At 32.9% G+C, this 13,783-nt stretch overlaps 1 pseudogene; it reads right to left on the bottom strand.

Annotated features, from left to right (window-relative positions):
- LOC149572596 (BTB/POZ domain-containing protein At5g48130-like) overlaps positions 1–11,162 on the bottom strand; it is a 36,518-nt pseudogene extending 25,356 nt beyond the window's left edge.
- Between the last annotated feature and the right edge of the window lie 2,621 nt (positions 11,163–13,783).

Here is a 13,783-nt window from a genome sequence, read left to right as displayed (position 1 = left end):
TCTGTGTCACCTTTGGGGCTACATTTATTAATCTAGTGGGATTGAATCTAAATGGACTTCTTTTGAGGGGATCAAATCTGGCCAAAATCATGTGGCACTAACTAGATGCCAAGTGGCTTGTACACATCCATAGGGATCTGACCAAAATGAGGAAAATTATATTTAGTTGAGGTAAAGAAATAGTGAAAGCTAAAAGTAGTGGATAAATCAAAGTTGAGATCAACCAATCTAATGGATTAGGTGATCCCACCTCAACTAACTAAATGAAGAAGGTATGTAGGAACTGTATATTAAATGACATGTCTTACATTAGTTCCTAACATAGATGTGTTGAAAGTTCATATTTGCATAAGATAAGATGCATCAAGAATAGATTAATAGAAAGGAAAGTGAAAGATAATAATTTACTACATAGAATACTGAGCATCAATATACAATCTGTACTGATCAAGGATTATAGTATAGACTGAGTTGATGTGTTGACCGAATGAATTGGTGTTTTTGGAGTAACATAATGAAAAACAAGTGTTTATAAGTAAATATGGAGACCAAGACATCTATCATACACCTACCAAGTATGAAAATATTTATTGGAGACCTAAAGTGAAAAATTAAAGGTATTTAATGAATTTGGATATACTTTTATAAATTATCAAGCGATTTCAGGGTTCACAAGTGATTCAAAGGTGATTAAGTTGAATTCACAGATGAAGCAAGCCAATCATAATGAAGCATTGGTGAGTTTGATAAAGTGAGCAAGTGTTACTTTTGGTGTCAAGTTAATTATTTTCTAAGGATATATTAGAAGAGTTTGTTTTCAAAACCCTAGATTGAAATGACCTATCAACGAGCAAAATGTTGAAATATAGAAATGCTCAAATTGTGAGGAATAACCAATGTCCTCCACCAAACATGAAGGACGTTGTGGATTTTTAAAAGACCAAAGATGATATTGGTGCCCTGTCATCAATTCCACCTAGAGTTTTAACCATTCCAAATGTAATATCCTATTATCTATGCAAAGTAGGAAAAATCAAAGATTTCTAGATAAGGTTAGCTTATGAGAAGCTATGCAACAATAGATTATTGAAAGATGAAAAAAAAAAGCATTGCTAAGAAAGGGCTTATGTATGCCCTAGGTTTTCCCAAAGTCTTCAAAGTTGAATGGATACAAATCGTATTGAGCCACATTCATGATATGAATATATCATTAGAAGGAGGACCAATCCAAATGAAAAGGGCCACAATGCACTATATTACCATACACCTCACCTTGGCTACAAAATTGTCAAAAAGGATCATACTTATGACCTTGTGGAGCTGCAACTACAAAAAATGACAGAGAAGTTGGGAGCAATTAGAAAAGAAAAGAACACATGGTGTAAGTTTGGATCTTTCCAAGTTTGTATATTCTTTGATGTATAGAATTTTTTCCTACAATTGGTACTTTAGTATGGGATAGACATAAGAGAGATTTTGAATAGATAAATGAGATTATAAATCAGTTGGGAGAAAATTTTGAGGCCATAATGGATATCTATTTTGAAGAACTCAAAATTAAAATGAGAAATTGAATGATGATCCCAAAATTAGTCATGGATATATATTATGATGAGATATGTTTTGTATTAGATACATATTTTGCACATGCTCAGGCAGTGTTACCTAGAATTGCATGGATAAGGCCTATGCCTTATGAAGTCAATGTTGATGAAGTTACTATCGGTGTCTTAGTTTAACAAGTAGTGAAGAACCTAATATCAAGATGGTGAACATAAATTTAGTCTAAGGATTAGATATTTCTTATGCTCAACCAAGAAGTCTTCAAATCTAGACCCAACTTCAACAAAATCATAAAGATTTTCTACTCTTTAGGCTTTGCAAGACCAAGGCCAATGCACCTAAGGGATAAAAAGATTCAAAACATTGATATTATCCTCACACTTCATTCATTCAATGAGATCCTATAAAAATACACATCCCCTATAGCAGATTTTTTGTCATAATTCTTCTCATGTTTATAGGTAATTCTGGGTAATAACAGCTAACTAAAACTTAGAGATTAAATGCAAACAAGTATTGACCAGCTATGATGCTCTTCATACATTTAAACTAAAATTTATATTTGATTTTAATATTTTTGCTCGATTCTTATCCATGATCTCTTCATATGCAAACTCAAATAATTGATCAATGCCTCATCCATTGGGATTTTGAGTCTATCCAATTATTTTAATCTAATTGATTGTATTATAATTAATATTATCAACAATCTTCCCTAAAACTCCTTCTAATGCATATCCTTCTTATTTCTTGGAAATCCTATCATGCCACTAAAGCATTTACATAATTCATTGAATTAAAAGCAATAGTGAATTGAAATACAACCTATTCCAATTGCATTAAATTGAACATGCTTTTCTCATGCAACCTCGAGATAACCAGTAGAAAAGAAAGGAGAAAAGACTCAGAGAAAATAGATATGGTGGTTATTCATCTTTGTATTAATTTTCATTGCAAACCATATAACATTTGGAATAAAAACTCAAAAAAAGTCAAGACAAGACAACATAATCCTTGAATGTTAGTGTATTCTTAGACTTGTAGAGAAAATGCATCAAGGAAACTGGACAAAATAAAACTAAAAAAAACTAAACATTGCACAATAGTTTAGATCCTTTCTCTAGCCTTGGAATCTCATTTATATAGCATGAGATGCAACAAGCTTCAAGCCTAGAGAGTACTGGCAATTTTCCTTAAGATAGAAAGATATTTACAAAAGTTACTGTCATAAAAGACAAAAATTGGTGCAATAGAATGATTTGTATTATGAACATTCCTTTTGTTGGGATCACTTCTGATGCATTTCTTTGTTGTTGAGGAGTTTATAATTGGCTTTGTCATAATTGTCATTCCTTAGAGCATGTGGCTATTGGAATTTCTTGTAATGGACCCTGTTCTGATATTTGAAAGCTAAGCTAAACTTGAGGTTCTCTATCCATGTCATCTTGTACTAACAAACTGGTAATCACACTTGATTCTCCTATTTCCAAGTCATCAATTTGGGCCTCTATGCTTGTTACTATCATTGGTTGTTTATCTTTGTCTTCTTCTTCTTTAACTAAGGCATTAGTTTTTTGCAACTCATCTTGTTCCATTTCATCTTCATCCATTTCACCAAGTTCTAACTGATTTGCACATGTACAAAATTTTCCATCCACTTGTCAAAAAGTGTGTCATCTAGCCAATTAAAACTCAGAATCTCATGTTGTTTCTTCAACACATATTCTTCTACTTTATCTATTTCAATAAACTCTTCTCTTCAATAAGAACTTCTTTAGCTGTATTTTCCCACCATGCATGTCCCTTCTCATTTATGACCCTATTCATCCTAAGGCATAATAGATCATCAAATTCCTTGGCCCATTCCTCTTTATCTTTTAATTTATCATTTTTATTAAGGGCATGGGGGAAGATTTCAAAGTTTCTACACCTATATTTTCAAAGATAATTTATGATTCTCCTCTATAATGCAATTCTTTTACTATCAAACTCAGAGAGATCATTAGTCAAGTCAAAAGTCTTTTCTATTTTCTCATAAGACAAACTGATAACTGAAAAACATAAAAACATGACATCTTTATCCCTGTTGTTCCATTTATTGACAATTGGCTTTAGAGCATCCTCATTTCCTTTTAGCTCATTCCATATGTTTATTACCTTTTCCAATTGTTCATAGAATTTAGGCCAACCAATTTTATCTACCAAATACATAATTGCTTTCCCCAACTTGTCCTCATACTAGATATCTAGTTCCACATGCAATGCCCCGAGTTTTCTATTTACGTCTTCAAAATGTCTTTGTGGAATCTCTATCATTTCTATAAGAGGAGTTGATTTAAAAGGATCACTTGGAGGATGAGGATAAGTAATTATAGGTTTTCTATATCATCATGTCATCTTATTCTCAAGCTCCATTCTTTTTTGCACTTATTTATTGTAAGCCCCCAGAATCTATTCATATTTTTCTTGTAATTCTAATTTTTCCTTTTTTTCCCTCAAGGTTATAGCTAGGGTGAGGTTTTTTTTCCTCCAACATTTAGCTCTAAAGCCTCCTCATTTGGAGTATCCTCTACCCTTTTTACAATCAAGTTTCCTATCATGTCAGTATCATCAGGCTAAGAGGAACTGGCTCTAGATCCTCTTCTCAAGACCAAATCACTAAGGTAGCATGATCTTAATTGAACTTAGCACCTCTTAGCTCCTTTTTCACCTTTTCATATATAGTTTATGGCTTGGTAATAGTGTTAAAGACCATGGCACCTACAATGTCCCAATTTGATTAAAGCAAAACCACAGATGATTGTATCATTCTTCTTCCTTCTTCTAGGGTCAAACGTTTAAATTCTTGTATCATCTCATCCTTTATTTGATCTTCTATGGATGCCTCTTCCATTTTAGGATGCTCTTCCTTCCTCTTATTACACCTTTCTTCAAATAGTTCAATATTTTTTGTCCATGGAAACTGATAAAAAGCTCTTGTTTTAATAAAACTATCACCAGAAAGAGATTCATGACTAGCTTGTTCTACTACAGGGTCCAATTTCCTTCCTTTGTAATCAGCAATAGTTAGCTCAAGGGTAGGCATGGGAGGCTCTTGAGGATTTCCTTCTTCTAATTTTGTAATAGTAATAAAAACTCCCCCTTGGAATCCTAATTACTCCATTTGGTCCTCAATGAGTTGTTCATCTCCTACATGCAATGGGGATTGAGTGGGTGAGTATTCTTCTATTTGGGATACTTGTTTTTCTTCTATCTTTTTCCTCTTGGGCTTTGGCTCTTCCGGCCTCTCTTCCAAACTAGTACTAGTGGATCCAATTATCTGTTTACTCTTATCAACTACAAGCTCTTTATTCTTAATGATATTGTAGCCAGACCTCTTACGAATAAAAAATTTCCTTGATCCAACTATAGGGGTAAAAGATAATTTTTTCATTATGTCTTGGGCCTTGTCAGGATAAGAATTGATAAATAATGCCTTATTTTCATTCATTGCCTCCATAATCTTGGGAAAGGTGATCATTAACTTATTCAACTTATCTACTTCTAACTTAGCATCTTTTAAAGGCTTATAATCTTTGTCAAAACAATTTATAAACTCTAAAACCCTAGAATAAACTCTCCATTTCTTCTTTTTGATATTTGTTCCTAAAGAGAGAATTCATTTCTTATTACATCTTTAGGGAAGTAGGGTTGATGTTTTTTAGCACCAGTCTTAGCCCTCTATCTGAATATTTCAAAAAATCCTTCACTATCATTAAAATGATCAATGAGAGATGACCATTTTGTACAAGTCTAAGAATTTATATAGAAACAAACAACTAGCTTTTTTGATTATGAACTGATGAGCAACTATACAAGATGGGAAAATAAAGCCCCTAGACTAACCAATTAGTTGTTTTTCCTCCAAATAACGTATTTTCCATATCATCTTAGCTATTCCCACCTTAAGAGGCACCTGGTAGGGAAGCACATGTGGAGTTCCTTGGAATCCATATACTCTTAATACTGTTGACACAGGATATGGTATAATATTTTCCCAATTATGGAAATCCTTCAAACTAGTAGGGTTATCCATAGGCTTAATGAAATCCACTAATGTCTTACATATTCTGGGATTATCTTTTAATAAAAGGCTCCTCAACCTAGATGTAAAGTATCTATCAAATCTCACAAACATAGCCTCCTCAGCATCCTAGGTCATATCTGCACTCTACAATTGAACTAGTAGAGATTCTCCCTCATATTCGCTATTCAATACTATTTCTTTTTCAAAGAAAGTAACTCCTTTATACAAAAACATATGCATCAATAAATAATAGTAGCCAAAGATTTTCTTAATTTTTCTCTATGCAATTCCAATTAGACCTATGTGAATTTTTTCTGCTAGATAGGATGCAAAATCAAAAATAATATCCATACCAAAGGAAGAAACCTGTATCATCATATACATGATCTTTATTGGCATAAAATCTTGTTCATCTTTACAAAAGACATTGCACAAAGTCATGTAGATGTGTATGGCCCTAGAATTGAAAAATTGCTTCTTGAAAGCTCTTTAGTTGATGTTTTAACAAAAGTCAAATTAACAATTGTAGCCAAGTGTCCACTCACTGTCCTAACTTGATCTTTATGAGACAAATACTCCTTTTGTAATCCCAAAAAATCAGTAACCTCATGATAATCTACGGTTGGCTCCATTCCAAAAACTTCTTGAATTTCTTCTACAATGATTTTCATTAAACATTCCTTGTCTATTATCCTCACCATCCTAGCTACTAGGTCATAATTTTAAGCTACAAGTGTAAGAAGTTTCAAATGCATGAAAACCCTAGGAACTACTAACTTATCTAAATAAAAAATTCCAAATACTTTTGAGGGGATCAAACAATTTCCTCTCTGAGAACCATTTCTTAAACAATTGCAGCCCTATTTTAGAAGTTATGGCATCCCTAGTCCAATTTCCCTTATCAAATAAACCATCTACAATTGGGAGTCTAGGGTTTACAGGAACTATTTTATTTTTTTGGGTTGATTAATTTGTATATTCACTCAATTTTTTTCTAGAAAATCATCATGTATATGGGTGAATGCACAAAGTTGGGTCGCAATTCTGCGGAAGTCAAATCCACGAAATGAGACCTCTTAGAAACGGGTACCCGATTTTAAGAAACAGGCACCCGTTTTTAGCTCGGGTGCCCGACCCTAAATTTTAAAAATGGGCACCCATTATTTTTAAAAATCGGGTACCTATTTTTTATTTTCAAAAAATGGGTATCCGTTTCTCAAAAATAAAAAAATTGAATTTTTAAGAAACGGGCACCCGTTTTTTAAAAATCGGGTACCCGTTTTTTAAAAATCGGGTACCTATTTTTTAAAAGTAAAAAACGGGTACCCGTTTCTTAAAAATTTATTTTAAAAAGTTTTCAGCAGATTTTACATGCCACTTTTAGCTTTTCAAAACGGGTACCCATTTTTTGAAATTCAAATAACGGGTGGCCGTTTCTTACAACATGAGGTAGGATTTTTTTTCCTCCTTTGGATTTTGGTTTGGGATAGGCTTGGTGAGACCAAGCCTATGCCTTGGCCTCTCAAGATTTGGCTAAGGCATTGAACTGACAAATTCATGCCTTGCCATAATTTTTAGAGGGTCTTCTCGATCAATTTTTTTTATGAAACAAAAACCCATTAGAGCTCTCACTGTCCTGATTTCAGAAATATAAATTTTATAGAGTTATGATTTTATTTACTATTTTTTTGTTATTTTTTAATCAAAGATGGTACCTAAATGTAAAATAGCAATGTTCACTAAAACTTTAATAACTTTTTTATTTTATATTTTTTCTTAAATTAATTTATATGTCATCAATCTAAATTCAATTCTTTTGAAGTTTAAAAAGAAAAAATTGAAAAAAGTAAAATTTTGATCAAATTATGGTGTCTGTACATGAGAGGTTTTAAAATTTTCCTTTATAGCTAATTAAAAATTAATAAATAAAAAAATTCATTAAAAAATTCAAGAAAAATATTCCCATCAATCTGTGGTGTGTCAGGTAACTCAATTTAAAAGGATTCACAAAAATTCATTCATTTGTGTCAAATTATGGTGTCCATACACGAGCGTGGTATGGTCCTGAAACAGGCATTTTAAAAAAGTGGTTTTTAAAGATCCATACCAAAAAAATAATCTATCATATGGGTATACAAATAAATTACGTATTCAAAAAGAAGATTCCAGGCACTACAATTTTTATTTTTGAAGTTTTTTTATCTTTAATCTCTAAATGGCTCAAATTTTGGCATCAATTGACAAAATATTTCAAAAACAGGAAAAACACTTCCACTTTTTGGCCAAAAGTGAGACCCAACTTCTTGCACTGACCCATATTCCTACTATCATATTCTACTTTCCTAGAGAAACCCTTTTTTGGAGGCATATTGGATAATAATGAAGAGAAACCAAAATTCTTTGAATTATACATGAACTGTGATACTTACTTGGCTTTCTTGTTTCTTTTCTAAATGCTGCAATAAATTGTTGATATAGAAATTTATTTACAATTCAACCAGGTGAGAAAATAATCTTTTCAATAGGTTTTGGCTCTAGAAAATCAAAAATACATTTGCATGAAGAAATTTTTCCATTTCTACACTATATTCCTTGTTTTATTTTGCATGAGGAGCTTTAATTCTCATAAATGGATCGTAGAGAAATAGAGTGGCATTACCCTTCAAATTTGAAAATAGGCTATCCATTTTTTGAAAAATCTGATGATTAAGGAATAGAACATTTTATGACTTGGCTTCAACCTTCCTACTTGGCACTCAATCCAATTGAATCCTTCCATGTGATCTTTTTCTTTCCTGGGTGGCAACTTACCTAGGACCCATTTATGCCTCTGGACATGTGTCATGTTCTTGCCATATTGCCAAGAATAAAAGTTGAGAAACTTCCATTGGAGACAAAGCGACCATCATTGATCAAACTTGCATTGAACAATAGAAAACATGATAATTGCACAATATGGGCCCATGAAACTTCCTTTAGATCATTGTGTCACCAAGGGTAAAGATTTTGTAACTTCCTTTGGCAATAAAGTGAGCACTGTCAATCATGAGAAGATTTGATAGTGTGGACCAATGTCTTATTTCCTTCAAAATAAATCCCTCATAGGACTTAGAATCTAACATCCAAACCACCTATTGATGACATGGAAACCCATGAAACCTTTCACAAGGTTTGGTCCTACCACATATCCAAATGGTGGGTAGTCACTATGTCACCAAGGATAAAAATGAGCACAATTTCCATTAGCGACAAAGTGACCACCTTTGATTGTGAGAAGATATAACAGTGCAAACTTTATTCTTAAAACTTTGCCTCTTTTGATTGGGTCTCATGGATAAGTATTTCCAAGTTGTTATGCCACCGACAGTAAATACCTTGTAATTTGTTTTGGTGACAAAGCAACAACCCTTGATCTTAAGGAAGTTAAAGGGTTATCGTTACTCAATCTATTTTTCAAACAAAAACATGTAAACCTACAAAATATTAAGATAAAAGATTGGGTTAAAATTATTTTGGAGATTTAGGATAATGTTAGATAATGCCAACAACTTTTAAAAGGTACTTAGGAAGAAATAAAAGGGGTATTTAAAATATTTTTCTTGTGCATTCTTTTTTCCTAAAGGGCATGCTATGTAAACATAATCCAAAGGCTTTCTAGGGAAATACTTAGTGAAAGAAAAATTAGGGTTCTTCTAGAGTAACAAATTAAAAACATAAAACCCTAACTTTTACAAAGCGAATTGGAACATTCACTTAGAGTTGCACTAGTATAAAATTTAAGTGAAAACCAGACCAACAGTTACAATAGTTGTTACTTCTCTTTTCATTAAAGATATAGATGCAAATTTTGAGAAATTCAACACACATGAAATGATTATGGCTGATTTAATTAGAGAGACTAGTGTGCCCAAAAGGGAAAATAAAAGTAAGAAAAAAAGTCTTGAGGACAAGGATAATGAAGAAGGAGAAGGATCAGAAAAACCTACTAAGGATGATGAAGGGAATGGAAAAGAACTAACTGTTGTCAAGCCTAGGGAAACCAAGTAGAAGAAAATAGTAACAGTTGATCCTAAGGTTAAAGCTAACCTTGGGAAAGGTGTGCATGTTAGTATTAACCTCAGATAATAATAAAAATTACATGAAAACATAAACAATACCATAAAATAATAGATTGCACATAAGAGAACACAAGACACCAAGATTTAACATGGTTCAGCCAATCCCTGGGCTACGTCCACCAACAACGAGTCCAATATTATTATTATCAAGTGATTATAACCTAATTTCAATTTGTAATCCCTTACAGCTCAATACCACCACAAGAACCAATTTTTGCATCACATATTATGAAAATCCATAACCCTAAACCTTTTTTATACAAGATTTTTGCTGCTTACAAAAAATAGTGCTAAAATAATAGAAAAATACCAGCTGACGCCTTTTACAATATAAGGTCTTTTTTAGCTGTGGAGGTGCTTCCCTCAAAATCCCCGTAGGGGTATTTCTCATTGACCCCACCCTGTACTATGATAGGGAGCACATCTAGGGCATTGCCCCAAGACCCCATAGGGGTACTTCCCCTTGACCTTGTCCTAAGAGCACTACCCACAAACCCCCGTAGAAATAATTTGGAAGAGAAAATGTGTCGAATAAACCTTCAAGTTTGATTAGGCTCCACATCACAACAATCTCCCAGTTGGAGACTTATTAGACTTCACAACAATAACCTCCCAGTTGGGGACTAATCAGGCTCCACACTAGACAACAATCTCCCACTTGGAGATTGATCCTATAGCTATGCTGCTACTCCATGAGTCTCCCACTAGATCAAACAACCGTAGATTCTACTATTCTTTTATTATGCTTAGTCTAGAAGACCAACCAAAACTGAAAAGGAGTTCAATTTCTCCCTTGTTACTACCTTTGTAAACATATCTACTAGATTGGAATCTATATATATCTTCTCCAACTTTAACTTTCCATCATTCAAAAATGATTGATCGAAATGGTACCATAACTATATGTATTTTTTCTTTGAATGCGGAGCTAAATTCTTTGCAAAATGAATGGCACTCTATCTATCTATGAATAAATAATTAGCTCTTTGAGGGTGTCCCAATTATTCTTAGAAGAAGTGAAGCCATATCATCTCCTTGGTTGCCTCTATAGTAGCAACATACTCTGCCTCTATAGTGGATAAAGCATTGACCTTCTATAATCGAGAAACCCAAATCACTATTGCCCCACCAATAGTAAATACATAACCTATAGTATTCCACCTGGTATCAATATCCCCTACCAAATATGAGTCAACATATCCTTGTAAATCAATAGTAGAGCTCAAAAAATGTAGACACTTACTAGATATTCCTCTTAGATATCTGAGAATCCATTTAACTACATTCCAATTCTTAATTCTCTGATGACTCATATACCTGCTAGCAATTCCCACTACATGTGTACTATCTATCCTTGTACATACCATAGCATACTTCAAGCTTCCTCCAACTGAAGCACAAAGTACCTTAGACATCTTATCCTCCTCTTTTTGTGTCTTGGGACACATCTCCTTAGTCAACTTCAAATGACTAGGTAAAGGTGTGCTGATAGCTTTAGCATTCTCCATAGAAAAATGTTTCAACACCTTCACAATATAATCAGCCTAAGATAATGCCAATTTTATATTCTTCCTATCTCTGCAAATCTTCATACCAAGGAATTGTTTCACTACCCCCAAATCCTTCATAGCAAATGTATGTGCTAACTGACATTTCAGCCCCTTAATATGATCCATGTTAGACCTATATACAAGGATATAATCAACATTTAAACATAAAATAATGTAGTTGTCATCATCCAACCTCTTAAAGTAAACAAAATCATCAGAATGAAACCTACTATATCCATTCTGATGCATAAAAATATCAAATTTTAGATACCATTGTCAAGGTGCTTGCTTCTTGCCATATAAATTTTTCTTCAATCTGCACACTAAGTTCTCCTTGTCTTTAACCTCAAATCCCTTTAGCTAAGCCATATATATCTCTTCATTTAAATCACCATGAAGGAAGGTTTTTTTAACATCAAGCTACTATGAATGCAAATATTTAGTAGCCACAATACTTAAAATAAGACAAATAGAAGTCATTTTAACAATAGGAGAAAATATCTCATCAAAATCAATGTCTTTTATTTGTGCAAATCCTTTTACAACTAAGCTGGCTTTAAATCTTTTCTTACCTTTTTCCTCTTCTTTCAACCTATAAACCCATTTATTCTATAAAGCTTGTTTACCAATAGCCAACTTGCATAAATCCCAAGTCTTATTTTTTAGCAATGAGTCCATTTTGTCTTTCATTGCAAACTCCCACTGAATCTTCGTACCCACATGTACAACTTCATCATAAGATTCAGGTTCCCCAGGATCAATAAGTAAAATAGAATACAAGGAAGGAGAAAACCTTTCTGGAGGTCTACTTAGCCTTGTTGATTGTATATCATTCACTAGTGTGTGTGGTATTTCTCATTTTTATTGTTACACATCATGAGGACTTACTAGAACACCATCTGTAATAGATCTTTGTACAACACTTTCTCATTGAAAATGAGATCCTTACTTCTTACAATTTTACAATTTTTAAAATCCCAAAGCATATAATCAAATTCATTTTTGTCATATCCAACAAATACACATTTCTTTGACTTAGCTTCTAGCTTGGTTCTATTTTAAAAATGTATATGACCAAATGCTTCACAACCAAAGGTTTTGAGAGAAGAATAACTCACCTTCTTACTCTAGAATACCACAACACAAAAGAGTAGAGGGATCTCTAGTAATAAAAAATATAGTAGTATTGATAGCCTCTACCTACATATTTAAGGGCAACCTAGCATGCAACCTCGTGCTCCTTGCACACTCCATTATAGTCCTATTGATGTATTCAACTACTCCATTTTCTTGTAGAGTCCTTGGAATAGTTTTCTATCTATCTAAGACATTTTAATTTCTTAAAAAATCTCATTTTCAACTGAGCATTTTCATTTCTTAAAAGTTTGAAATACATCAAATTTTTGTCTAAGGAAATAAAATTGTACTTTTCTAGTTGCATCATCAATAAATGTAACATAATAATAAGAGCCACTAATGGAAGATACCTGAGCATGTCCCCATACGTCTATATGCACAAGCTCTAATTCTCACTTTTCTTTTCCTTCCCAGTATTCACAAAATTCACTATCTTTTGTTTTCCATACACATGACTTTCAAATAAATCCATATTGACATATTTTAGACCTATTAAAACTTTCTTTTAATGAAGTACTTCCATACCTTTCTCACTCATGTGCTCAAATCTGTTGAGCCATAACATTTTATTAGAATCTACAATAGCAATTTGTTCCCCTTGCTCAATAGCAACAACTATTCCTTAACATTCATTTTTCTCTGAAATAATCAAAGTAGAAGGAACAATATGACCTATATAAAGATATAAGGTTCCTACTTTCACACCTTTTTCTACTATAAGGGAGCCTTTTGAAAACTTCCATTATTTATCATTAAAATTATCTACACAACTCTCATCACCAAGGTTCCCTATTGAAATTAAATTCCTACTTAGCCTTGGAACATGTCTTACCTCATGTAGTAGCCAATGATTCTCATTCTACAACTTAATCTTAACTTTTCCCTTTCCAACAATTTGACAGGGTTCATTATCCCCAAAATAAACAAGCCCAAAATCCCCTTGGATGTAATCAATGAAATAACTTCTATGAGGTTTAGCATGAAATGAAGCACCAGAATCTAAAACCCACAAATCATTAATACTTTCTAAAGAAAGAAGCAAAGAATCCTCTTCAAACTTGTTACTTACCACATTTGCTTCCTCCCTTTTGGTTTATCTTCTTTATTGTTATTTCGAGTCCAACAATCTTTCTTTTTATGCCTCGATTTCCCACAATACCAATAATCTCTTAGTCGATTGGATTGAGACCTCTTCCCCTTCAAATTTTCTATTGATTTCCCATGATTTCCAAAATTATTTCCTCTCTCAATCATTGTACATCTTCTTTGTGCATTTAAAGAACTTCTTGATGTAGATTGACATGAAGTTTTTCTGTAAGTTTCCTCACTCAAAATAACTCTAATCATAT

Source organism: Cupressus sempervirens, chromosome 2 (assembly GCF_028749045.1).
Source record: "Cupressus sempervirens isolate cs-2001-9-10 chromosome 2, ASM2874904v1, whole genome shotgun sequence".
NCBI classification, from domain to species: Eukaryota; Viridiplantae; Streptophyta; class Pinopsida; order Cupressales; family Cupressaceae; genus Cupressus; species Cupressus sempervirens.
Note: the sequence above shows the minus strand (reverse complement) of the source record. Positions and strands in the feature narration are given on the sequence as shown.